Raw genomic sequence first — 13,011 nt, 5'->3', positions numbered from 1 at the left:
AAAGAGAGTGGTCCTTTCTCTCCTAGCATCCAGTGTTGCCATGAAAAATTTGATGTCACTCGGTGCATTTGTAGGAAGTCTATTGCTTCTCTTTTGAAGCTTGTGTTATTCTATTCCTTGCTAACTTTGATGTTCTGAAATTTCACTACAATAGACAAGGTATGGCTCTTCTTTAATTCATCCTGCTTGACACTTGGTGGGCCCTTTCAATTTGAGACTGTGTTTTTAGCTCTGGGATTTTTTTCCCCTAAAATTCCTTCACTTCTTCCTCTCTGTTGTTGTTGTTGTTGTTTCCCTCCTTCTGAACACCTATTAGACATATTGAACTATCTGGATCAGTCTTCCATGTCTCTTAACTTTTCTTCATATTTTGGAATGCTGTATTTTTGTTCTGCATTCTAGGAGAGTTCCTTGATTCCTTCTTTCAGTTTCCTAAGTTCCTATTTAGTTGAATACAATCAACTTTTTAACCTCTCCATTCAGTTTTTTGTCCCATGATCAAAATTTTAATTGAAAAGATCTCTAGTTGATCTATTTATAGATATAATGTCAAATCCTATCTCTTGAAAATACTAAGTATATTCATTCTAAATTTATCTTTTCTTTGCTCTATTTCCTCAGGTGTTAGTTCAGTTGAGTTTGGTGTTGGGTTTCCTAGAACAGCTGGTGATCCATTTTTATCTCTTCATCTTTGTATTTGAAAATCCCCGTTTTCCTCTGTTTTGCCTCCAGTTAATAGGAAAGCTCCAGTTAATGTGGAGGGGATCAGGGCATCCTCTGGGAGATGTTAGCTGGTAGCTTGTCTTCTGGGGATTAGGGGATTGCTGTCCTTCCTAGTGTTCAGTAGCCCCCCACCTCTCTGATCCTAGCCCCACTCTCACTGTGTTAGCCAATGGGCAATGTTCCTGCTGTCTGTTAATTAGCACAAGAAGGACAGTGGTGAAGGGTTAAATGGTAAGGAACTTCAAATCTAGCTCCCTAATGGATGGATACCCTGATGGCTACCCCAGGGGCTTCTCCTGTGTCCTGCCTCAGTTGATTTGGGTTTGGCTTTCCCCAGATGCTTCTACTTTATAAGCAGTTTTTGCCTCTGTGGGTTTTGGGATGTGGTTTCTTTCTGGTTTTGCTTCTGAGTTGAGCTGATCCTGTCTGTTTAGGATCTCCCTTAAACTTTCTGTTTCACCAGGGGACCTTTTTTGGTTTGCAAGAATGTTTTACACATTTGAAAGTATATTTTTAGTTATTTCATGAGATTTTAGGTAGGATAAAGGGAAGATCTCTGTGCTCAGGCAGTCATCAACCTCCACCCCCCCACCCACCCCCATTCCATTTTTCTATTTCTGATGCATGGAACAAACAGACTTTTAAAAATTTCTCTTTGGTTGTTTACATCACATGTTGTAACATCAGTGAGAAATCTTATCAGAGCCAGAGGCTTATCACAGTTTGGCAGAGCAACCTCTTTTGTGGTGGGCAGTGGTAGAGGGTCCTCTGAGGTAGCAGAATATGTATCTGATGGTAATGTCCCTCAGTCTCACCCTCTAGTACAAGGATTGGCAAATACTTTCTGCAAATGGCCAGATAGCAAATACTTTTAAGCTTTATTAACCATATAGTCTCTGTTGCAAGTACTCACCTCTGCTGTTGTGGTGTGAAAGCAGCCACAGACAGTATACAAATGAGTCAGTGTGGCTGTGTGCAAATAAAACTTAATTTTCAACAACAGTCTAGTGGTCTAGATCTGACTCAAGCCATAGTTTGCTGACTTCTGTTCTAGTGTAACCTTGCTGATTCAATTTGGGGTCTAGAGTATTATTTAGAATGTAAAATACTTGTATGGACCAAGATTTTATGACAGTTGATCCATCAGGTAGACCTCTTGTATAGAAGTTCAATATCAACATAATATTAAAAATGTCATTTATCTTCTTGTTTATGCCTTCAGTTATCCTCAGAGTCAAACATTATTGGAGAGCTTTAAAAACATTGTGGCCTGGGTCAAATCTGGAAATATTATCTTCTGGTGAAGAATTTATAGATGTTAGAGGAAGCCCTCTCATGAGTACTCGGCTATGAGTTTCTGAAATGAAGAAAGAAGAGCCTTCTTCATGTCTCATGAATAAACTTGGTGTAGAGAGAAGAGTGGGTATCAGCTGATGGTGATGCAGAGATGACAGTGATGTGAATCTTCTGGTGACTCAAAAGACTTTGGTAGCGGCAGTGAAGAAGAAGAGAGGACACTTAGGAGGAAGTGACTTTAGCAAGAAAATGGCCTCTCTACACTGCAGAGGAGTTTGTCTAACTACCTGACTCTTCACTTTATCCTTATGGAGTAGAAAGCTTGCCTGAGGTGCTGTAGGTGAATCAGGACTTGGAGCAAGACCTCTGGTATGCCTGTTTGTTGCCTAGTCTGTGACATATGATGTCAAGAGATATCCTTTTCCTAAAGAAAATGTCAGAAAATTGTTGGAGAAGATGTTTATGATCTGTTTATGATCTCTCCTTAAACTTTTTGTGTCTGTGGTTTTTCTCTGTCAAACGATTGGAGGAGAAATTGTGGTTCTCATCCTTGACTATCTATTAGAATCACTTGGACGGCTTTAAAATAATTTCTATACACAGATCCAACCTGAATCAGATGAATCAGTCACTCCAGATAGGGCTGGGGCATTGGTGTTTTTTAAAGTTCTCCTGGTCATTCTAAAGTGCAGCTGGAGCTGGACACCATTGGTCTGACCTTTCTCCCATTTACAGCCCCCAGTTTGGGGGAATCTCCTGGTTTCACGGTTTCTATGTTGTACATCTCTTTGTGATGATGGGTGATTCATCCTCTCCCCAGGCTGTGGACAGCCGAACCTGTTTCCTCTTATGAATCTCAATTGGTCCTGAGCGGACTGTTCTTTGAGAATTGCAAATACTTTTTATCTTTCTAGATGACTTCTTTTCCTTATGCATCGACCTTTGTCACATACTCTCTTGCGTCTTCCTTCTCCCTTCCTTTCTATTATTTTGATCAGTTTGTGGTCATATTTCATTAGTCCATTTGGTAGAGAAGAGATAATTACCATTTTCTGTCCTAACCATGGCCTGATGAGTCAAGCAGAGTGAGAAATGCTCTTGTATGTGTTGAAGCTGCTGTTTGAAATCTCTATTTATACTCTTTATCCCCCTACCAATTCTTTCCTCTTAAACATCTTTTGTGGGGCCGGCCCAATGGGACAGCAGTTAAGTGCACATGTTCCGCTTCTGCAGCCTGGTGTTCACCAGTTTGGATCCTGGGTGCGGACATGGCACCGCTTGGCACACCATGCTGTGGTAGTCATCCCACATATAAAATAGAGGAAGATGGGCATGGATGTTAGCTCAGGGCCAGTCTTCCTCAGCGAAAAGAGGAAGATTGGCCTCAGTTAGCTCATGGCTAATCTTCCTCAAAAAAAAAAATCTTTCATATTTCTCAACTCTCAGATTTATTTCTTATTTGTCTAATATAAGATGCTTGTCAATGTCTCTTCAGTGTTTTCTGGCATTATGGCAATAGAGTGATCATAGTACTAACTATTAAAGAAGATCATATCACTAAATATTAAAAACAAAGCAAGGGTTTACCTTTAACACTTGTTTTCCTTTTAACTCTTGTCAAGCTCTGTCAACTCTATGGATAGCAATCTCAAAGAATCCGTGAAGTTGTCTACTCATTGTGTAGCCAGGTCAATTATCCATAACTGAAATCTAATAATATTGTAATAGTGTAATGTAAATGTAAATAATTAGCTACTTTCTTTAGTCTGTGTATGTGACTTGAAAATATAGAAAGTAGTCTATCCACCTAAATAGTTTTATTCCCATAATGCTAGAGTAATAACTTTAAATTAAAATTTTTCTGGTGCTTGGGTTTGTTTAATTTGGATTCTCCTGAAGGACTTGGATTATGTGTCTTAACTTTTCTGTGCAATGTCTAGAACATGCCACTAGGAGCCGTGGTGCTGGTGGTAGTAGTGTTGCTGAGGCCTTGACAATGATGCTGTGTGCACAGTGCACTGTAATCATCATTAAGGTTAGAAATATACCATTTGCCATTGTGTCACTGAGACCTGTAAGATAAACCACTCATTCAATTACTCATCCAACAAAAATTTTAAATTATTGAATATTCGTATGTGCCAGGAGCTAATATGATGTATGAAAATGACTCAAAGTGGACCTAGAGTAAACTTTTGTCAATATTTTTGGCATTAGTGAGGTAGAGGCAGATAATTATAGCACCAAACACATGATTAAAAGGAAAGTATTCTAAGGGTAAATATTATATTAGGTTTAAAGGCCTTTTCACCAGTGAAATTGATTCTGGCTTTAAGCTCTCGGGTCTGTTGACACTCACTTTGTCCAGCTGGCCTGCTCCTTTTTGAGATCTTTTACAAGACAAAAGCCACATGGAAACTCTTTGGGATGACCAAAATTTGTGAATAGTTTTGAAAATTGCCAGTTCTAGACCTCTACAAACCCATTTTAAATGTGTTAGATAGCTACTGTTTTTTTCCAGGATACTAGGTTAATAACCATTGTTGAATCACAAACAGATCCATCTTCCAAAATGACATTCTTGCAAGAATTTCAAAATTGCTTTCAAGTCCTATAATAGGTGTTAGATTGTATGTACGCAATATGAAATGTGTGGTGAGTAATTAGGCAGAGGGCTCAATCAATATAGATCTCCAATCTGGATGATTAAAGATAAAAAAGTCCAAGATGATGATTTTTCTTCATCATAAGGGGCTTTATTTTAAATGACTATGAAACATCTTTATAAATAAGACAGGTTTTTTTCTTTTGAGGCAACATAGAGAAATGCTCTATTTATCTTGCGTTGTCTGGGAATGACGTGCCCCATGTTAATGAATTTTATGAACAACTGAAATTTGCTACTGCAAAAACCACCTGCAAAACCTAACTATTTCCTATTGGACAATCTGGAAGTGCATAGTTCACGTCCATTCTGGAGCATAATATGCTGAAGAAAATTTGAGTTTCTTAACGGTCAGTATCATCAGCATTGGCAAATAGTAGTAAGCATAACTGATGTGTATAAAAACTTATAGGGGCAATAAACAGTTCTGGGGGTCTTCTTAAAAAGATTTTTAACTGTAGTAAAAACATGTAACATAAATCTTACCATCTTAACCATTCTTAAATGTGTAGTTCAGTAAAGTATATTCACATTGTGCAACAAATCTCTAGAACTTTTTCATCTTACAAAACTGAAACTCTGTATCCATTAAACAACAACTTCTCATTTCCCCCTAGCTCCAGCCCCTGGCAAATACCACTCTCCTTTCCATGGCAAATACCACTCCCCTTTCCGTCTCTATGAATTTGACTACTCTGGGAGACTTATATGAGTCTTATATGACTCATATGAATCAGACAGTATTTGTCTTTTTGTGACTGGCTTATTTCACTTAGTATGATGTCCTCTGTGTTCATCCATGTTGTAGCATGTGACAGGATTTTCCTCCTTTTTTACCCCAGTTTTATTCCGAAATAATTGACATACATCACTGTGTAAGTTTAAGGCATATCACATAATGGTTTGATTTACGTATGTTGTGAAATGATTATCACAATAGGTTCAGCTAACATCCATCATGTCATGTAGATGGAATAAAAAGAAAAGAAAAAAGACAAAAATTTTTCTCCCTGTAGTGAGCACTGTTAGGATGTACTCTCTTAATGACCTTCCTGTGTATCATACAGCAGTGTTAACTACAGCCGTCGTGTTGTACGTTACATCCCTACTACTTATTGATCTTATAACTAGAAGTTTGGACCTTTTGACTACCTTTTTCCAATTCTTCCTCTCCCCACCCTCGACCTCTGGTAACCACAAGTCTGATCTCTTTTTCTATGAGTTCGTTTTCTTTTTTTCGATTCCACATATAAGTGAGATCATACAGTATTTGTCTTTCTCTGTCTGACTTATTTCACTTAACGTAATGCCTTCAAGGTCCATCCAGGTTGTTGCAACCCAACACATGCAATGAGTTTTATGGGCCATTCCCTAATTTGTAAAGGCTACTTGTCAAGTATATAGCCATATGTGGTTCAGTCTTTAGGTCTTTAAAACTGTTTATACAAATCTATCTAGCTTTTAATTTGAAAAAACTTATCCTTTGTCAGAACACCTGTCTCAGTTTTTGGATTGCAGAGTACGGTCACTGTAGAAGTAGATAATGGGAAATGGTTGAAACCTGGCTTTATTACCTGGAAGGTATTCTCTCCTATGCTTCCTATAGGCAGTAGAGTGAAGACCCTCCCTCTATCAAAATGTGAGAAGTGAAGGTAATAGGCCTTATTTGCCCCCACCTCTCCCCGACCCGTGCTCAATGTAATGAATATTGTGAAAGGTGCCATTACTGCTAGAATTGTCTTTCTTCCCTACCAGCTGCCCCTTGGTGGTGGTGTGGTCTGATAAATCGGAGGCCCCAGAGGCAATGAACCTTCAAGGCAAAGATCCCAGAACCCTGTTCTTGGGACTACTATATCATTTTATTAATACTTCTCTTAGCACGTGTACCTTAACTTTAATTTATTTTGTTCGCCCCTGACCAGATTTTAAACACCTTAAGACAAGGAATTAAGTCAGATTTGTCGTTATATCTGTCTCCAGGGCCTAGCACTGGGCCTGCCACCGAGTGGGTGCTCGTGAACAAATAAATATATGAACGAATGTGCTCTTGTATCATTGGAACGTTTCTCTGACCTTGGCATGACTGGCTTTTCATTTGTTCTGAGAGCTGAATTATAGGATTTCTTTTCAGGGATATGAACTTCAGTGTCAAAAGCAAGAGCCGGAGGAGAATGAGCTTGTGCCCTGAAATCAGTGAGAGGGATATTCTATAACAGAGTGAAGGAGGGGCATGGGAAATGGGTTAGGGGGCAGAGCTGAAACGACTGACTTGATTTGTTAAGGAAATGGAGAATGCCCAGGGCTCTGGGTTGTCAGCCAAACGTTTTTTTAAAGTATTGATTTCAGTTAAAAGAAGGAGTTTTGTGTCAATTTGTGAAATATTTTCTTCCTCTCCATCTACCTAGGATGCCTTCTATTCACTATTTCAATGTCTTGACATTTTAGAATTTATAGACCATGCATAGTGGTAGCTTTATTCATTGGCCCTTATTAAAGAAGGCATTTGAGTTTTTGCTGCTGTTATCATAAGAGAAGGTTGTATGATAAAACAAATCCATTAACTTGACCTTTTTATTCTTACATGTGTGTTCCACAAATGAGATTTTTAGTTTAAAAATCCAGCATTATCATTACATTTAAAAAATGAAATTGGACATAATGACTCACTTTCTTCCATTTTTTTTCCCCTGAAATCAAGTGATTGTATTATTGGAAAGTGAATCCAGTTTTGGGGATGTCACTTCTTCCAGAACCAGACTTTCCTGGTCTTCCGGCCCACAGTGATCCTACAGAGAATGGAAGGCAAACCTGGCCATCAGTCCGCCCAGAATGATAAGTGCTACAAGTGACTTTAGGAAAAGTTCTGGTCACAAACAGGCTCTTAAGAGAATGATGGCATAAGAAGAAATTACTCTCCCTCCTCTGTACTACAAATTAGATAACTTTAGAGTATTTTTACTATTAACTTTTAGAGTACGAGGCAAGAGTCAGACAGTTTTATCGTATAAACCCGACTGGCATCACCTCACTCAAGCTAATGTGATTTTTTATCAGTTGTGCTCATTGAATTTGCTGGAGATTTTTACATCACAAACTTTCTGCTTCAGGGATGTTGTGCTGCGAACATAAACTAGTTTCAATGAAAAGCAGGTTACACAGGGAAAGGTGCCACTGGAATACATGGCAGGGGTTACAGTAATTATTATGTTGTTTTCTGAATTGTACTTATCAGAACGATGTTACTGAGGAACTGAGGCTCACAGTCTTAGAGATCTACACCATAAACATTTGATTCTAGTAGGTGCACTTAAAAAAAATGGAATCATTTTTGGAGTTGGTGTAATTCTCACAGCAGAGATATGTATCAAATATAGCATCCCTTTTCGTGCTCTGAAAAGCTGCTCTGAAATCAGGGGAACCCTGCAGTTGGTGGTGTCTTAGCATTGTGGCAACCAGAAGGTAGAGGGTATGGGGGTCTCCTGCTAGAGAGCTGGGAGGGTGCTCTTAACATTCTTGAGACAACTCTCTATTTCCTCCCATAAACTGGAACAGTGCATGTACAAATGCCTTGAAAAAGTTAAATTAATTCTTTGGGTGCTATTTATTTAAGTTTCATCCTAAAACTGTTATACACTTTTTTTTTTAACATAATGGGCCCTATTGGCTGTGCTTGGCACAAAAACTCGTTGTTTAGGTAGAAAGTTTCTTTTAATATGGTAGTTGCTGTTAACAAGCAAAAGACTCCTCAGTGCTGGAAAATTAATTGGAAGCTGTTCCTCAATGTCAGCATTTACTGTAGCATCACTTCCAGAAATAAATACTTGGGTGTTTACCCCTATCCATGTTGTAATAAGTTGAAAATACTGTATTTATTTATTGATATGTTTACTGTTTTATCTAATCAAAGAGCAAAACATCTAGTAAAGTATTCAGATTTTTAATTTTCTAACATAACTCTATCTTCTAAAAGTTCTTATCTAAAATGTTCGTAAGTCTGCATTCACTTTCAACACACGTGTTCAACGCACTCATATTCCACAAACCTTTATCGAGTGACTCCTTTGTGCTCGGATCTGAGGGGCTCTCCCATGCTTCAATTTATCTAGTTCTCATGACAATACCATATATGTAGGCTTGAACATTAGCCTTATAAATCTCTGAGTAGAAAAACATTTTGTATCATAGGCCAGTAAATGACTCACTGAAAAAGAAAAATCATTTGAGGACCCACAATTAAAAAATACATGAATGTCAGGCTGCATTTGTGTGTATATTTTTGTGTGTGTGTGTGTATGCACAGGCATGTATGTTGGGTAAATATAATGTATTCTATTAATACACCGTGAATATGAAACACTGCTCTGTTTCCACACTGCAATGTGTAATAGCAGATATACCTGTGTCTTACATCACAGCCAGTTTGAGAGGAATGGCGGCCTTGTGTGGGAGTGGGCTGGGTGGGCAGGAAGAGAGCGATTTAGCAGAGTGTGCACACATGCACACAAGGAAATCGGGTTTGGGGGTGCTGACAGATGTAACTGCACGTTTGCCAACCTCTAATCATTTATTGAATACTAATTTTAGTTGAAAATTTATAGTCCTAAGGTTTAAAATAATTGAGCACTAGGTAAAATTATGAAAACTTACAGTTCTCTGAAATCAGTTGTTTCATTATTGGTGAAAATGGTGTCTATTCTAGAAAATGGTGCTGTGGCTTTTCTTTTTAATTATGAAATATGAAATATAGATGTATATGGTAAAAAAAATTGTGAACACTGTGATGGAAATTGAGTTTCCCTTGCACCCCAAAGGCACCCCGCCAATCCCCAGAGATTGTCAATGGCTTCTTGTGTATTGTACCAGAAGTTTTCCGTGTAATTATGTGCTCATACAAATACAAATACAAATAATTTTTAAAAATACAAATGAAAGATACTATGCTATGGTCATCTTTCTTTCTTTTTTTTTGAGTTTTCCCCAAGTAGCTTGTATAGATTTCCCCATTCTTTTTAGACTTGTGGAATCTTGTTGTATGGATGACCCAGCGTCGTAACTAGTCCCTCACACCTGATAGAAACCCTATAATTTGGTGACGTAATAACTCAAGTAATTTATTTAACTATTCCTCCCATTGATGGAGAGGGGCATCTGACTGGTAACAGATATTCAAGGAAAAAAAAAAACCCTACAATGAGTAAAACTAATACTGAGGTTGAAGTCAGCGTTACAGACCTTTATCCCCAGGAGTCCAGTTAGTGGTGGGGCTCTGTGCTCTGTTTAAAGAAGTTCTTCGGCTCTGATCTCGGTAGTAATGAATCTCTCTCTCTCTCTTTCTCTCTTTCTCTCTCTCTCTCACACACACACGTAAAGAAATGTCTGTTCTTAGCTGCTTCAAGCATATGGAAGAAATTTTCTACCAGGTAATTTCTATATATCTAGCAGATTGAGCCGTATATTTGGGGTTTTACATTGGTATTTGAATTAAGGCCTTCATTTTCTGCTCTGCAGTAAAAGCTGCTTGATTACTATAGTTTGGTTGGGGTTGATTGAACACTGAAGTTCCATGTTCTTTTCACATCTCACAAGGGTATGATTCTTAGATCCATCTTTCTTAGATATCATCCTTCACTCATTCGTTTCCCATCTTGAATATATTTTGGCATTAGGTGGTGTGTTTATCAGCTGACCTGGCAAATGTAATCTGAATAAATACACTTCAGAAAGTGTACTCTTGGCTTATAAAATAGTTATGGGAGTCTAAGACTCTTCTCATTCTTTGCTGATGGTCCTGTGTTTGAACATCACTCTTTGGGATCCTAAAATTATTTTAATAAGAAGACCATGTTGTCTCCGTAAGGCATCAACATTTCCTCCTGGAGAAAGCGCAATGCTTTGGTCTTTCCACTTGGTTCCAGCAGCAGAACAGCCTGTGAACCATTGCCCCATGTCCTTGAAGGAGGAAGGCATCAGAGGATACACTTTCAGTATCCTCTTTCTGAACCTTGTCTATATATAAATGCGAGGTCCGCAGTAGGAAGGAGCAGCTGCTGGATCAGAGAAAGAAATTAAAAGGCTCTTTACATGGGCCAGGTGCCTGTGCCTCTTGTTGATTTGTTGATCAAATTGTCTGAAATGCTGCGAGGCAGGAATTTATTGGTCAGTCATGTGCCTGCAGGCAACAACCAAGTCCTTTCTCTTCCTTAGGTTAGAATCCAAAGCTGATCACAAGGAGGAATGGGAAATGCTTGTCAGCTCAGAGGAATCTTCTACTGAGCTATGTTGCAGATTAAAATAGCTTCTTTACTCATTTTGGGGAGACCCTATATTGCCCTCCTCTACTGAAAGTGCCCAAAACAAATAGTGCCAGCCAAGGTGATAGGAATGCTCACATTTGGCTTATTTTATTTTTTTGCTGAGGAAGATTTGCCCGAGCTAATATCTGTTGCCAATCTTCCTCTTTTTTACTGAGGAAGATTCACCCTGAGCTAACATCTATGGCCAATCTTCCTCTATTTTGTGTGTAGGTCACTGCCACAGTGTGGCTGCTGACGAGTGGTGGAGGTCTTGCACCTGGGACCTGAACCTGGGCTGCCAAAGTGGAGCACGCCAAACTTAACCACTAGGCCGCGGGGTGGCCCCACATACTTGGATTTTAAAACTCAGTTTTCTATTGACTTAAAACCAGAGCAAGGTCATAATGAGACCCTGTGTAATAGAAAAAGCTCACCTTAGGAAGTCAGGACTATTATACTTACTACTAGAGATACCCTTGGTGTAAGTGCTGGACTTGGGTGGAACTCACCTTGGCCAAATCCGACTTTTGATATCTTGCAGGTTTCTAACTTTTCTGGGCCTAAGCCTTTTGCAAGTATGCTGTGGGACACAGACATACATAATTGACAAAATATTTTCAATTATTCATAAGCAAAGTTTTATTTTATGCATGTATGTATTGAAGTATAGTTAACATACAATATTGTATTAGTTTCAGGTGTACAACATAGTGATTCAACATTTATTTACATTACAAAATGATCACCCTGATAAGGATAAACGATTTCATTCCTTTTTATGGCTGAGTAATATTCCGCTGTGTGTATACACCACATCTTCTTTATTCATTCCTCTACTGACAGACACTCGAGTTGCTTCCATATCTTGGCTATTGTAAATAATGCTGCAGTGAACATAGGGGTGATGTATCTTTTCAAATTAGTGTTTTCATTTTTTCTTTGGATAAATACCCAGAAGTAGTATTGCTGGATCATATGGTAGTTCTATTTTTAATTTTTTTAGGAATTTCTGTATTGCTTCCCATAGTCTTGATGTGGGCCTCTTTAGATTCACCTTCTTTGGTGCTCTCTGTTCTTCCTGTACCTAGGAGTCTCTTTCCTTCCCCAGGTTAGGGAAGTTTTCAGCTATTATTTCTTGCTATATGTTGTCTGCCCCTTTGTCACTCTCTTCTCCTTCTGGGACACCTATAACACAGATGTTAGTATGCTTGATGTTGTCCCAGAGATCCCTCAGACTGTCCTCATTTTTTAAATTATTTTTTTTTCTGTTCATCTTGGGCGAGTTCCTCCACTCTGTTATCCAGACCACTGACCCGTTCTTCTGTCTCATCTACTATGCTGTTGATTTCCTCTAGTGAATTTTTCATTTCAATTATTGTATTCTTCAGCTCTGAATTGTTCTTTTTTTTGTGGTGAGGAAGATTGGCCCTGAGCTAACATCTGTGACAGTCTTCCTCTATTTTGTATGTGGGACACCACCACAGCATGGCTTGATGAGCAGTGTATAGGTCTGTGCCTGGGATGTGAACCCACAAATCCCAGGCCACTAAAGCAGAGCACATGAACTTAATCACTATGCCACTGGGCCAGCACCTGAATTGTTCTTTTTTATATTTCCTAACTCTGTTGAAATTCTCACTGTATTTATCTATTCCTTTCTTGAGCTCAGTGAGCATCCTTATGACCATTGGTTTTACTCTTTATCAAGTAGATTGCTTATCTCTGTTTCACTTAGTTCTTTTTCTGAGGATTTGTCTTGCTCTTTCATTTGGAACATATTCCTTTATCCCTTCATTTTGCCTACTTTTCTGTGTTTATTTCTCTGTATTAGGTAGATCAGCTATGTCTCCAAATCTTGGAAAAGTGGGCATATGTAGGAGATGTCTCGTGAGGCCCAGCAGTGCACTCTCCTCTGGTCATCCATGCCAAATGCTCCATGGGTGTCCCTGGTGTGAGTTGTGTGTGCCCATTGTTGTGATGGGGCTGTGATTGCTACACGTGTGCTGGTAGATGGGGCTGGCCCCTGGGCTGGCT

General features: G+C 38.9%; 1 protein-coding gene across 4 annotated transcripts in view; it reads left to right on the top strand.

Moving 5' to 3' along the window:
• PDE1C (phosphodiesterase 1C) overlaps positions 1-13,011 on the top strand; it is a 492,809-nt gene that overhangs the window by 342,378 nt on the left and 137,420 nt on the right. The window lies entirely within an intron of this gene.

This window comes from Equus quagga, chromosome 8, assembly GCF_021613505.1.
Source record: "Equus quagga isolate Etosha38 chromosome 8, UCLA_HA_Equagga_1.0, whole genome shotgun sequence".
Taxonomy (NCBI): domain Eukaryota; kingdom Metazoa; phylum Chordata; class Mammalia; order Perissodactyla; family Equidae; genus Equus; species Equus quagga.
This window is presented reverse-complemented; position numbering and strand designations above follow the sequence as displayed.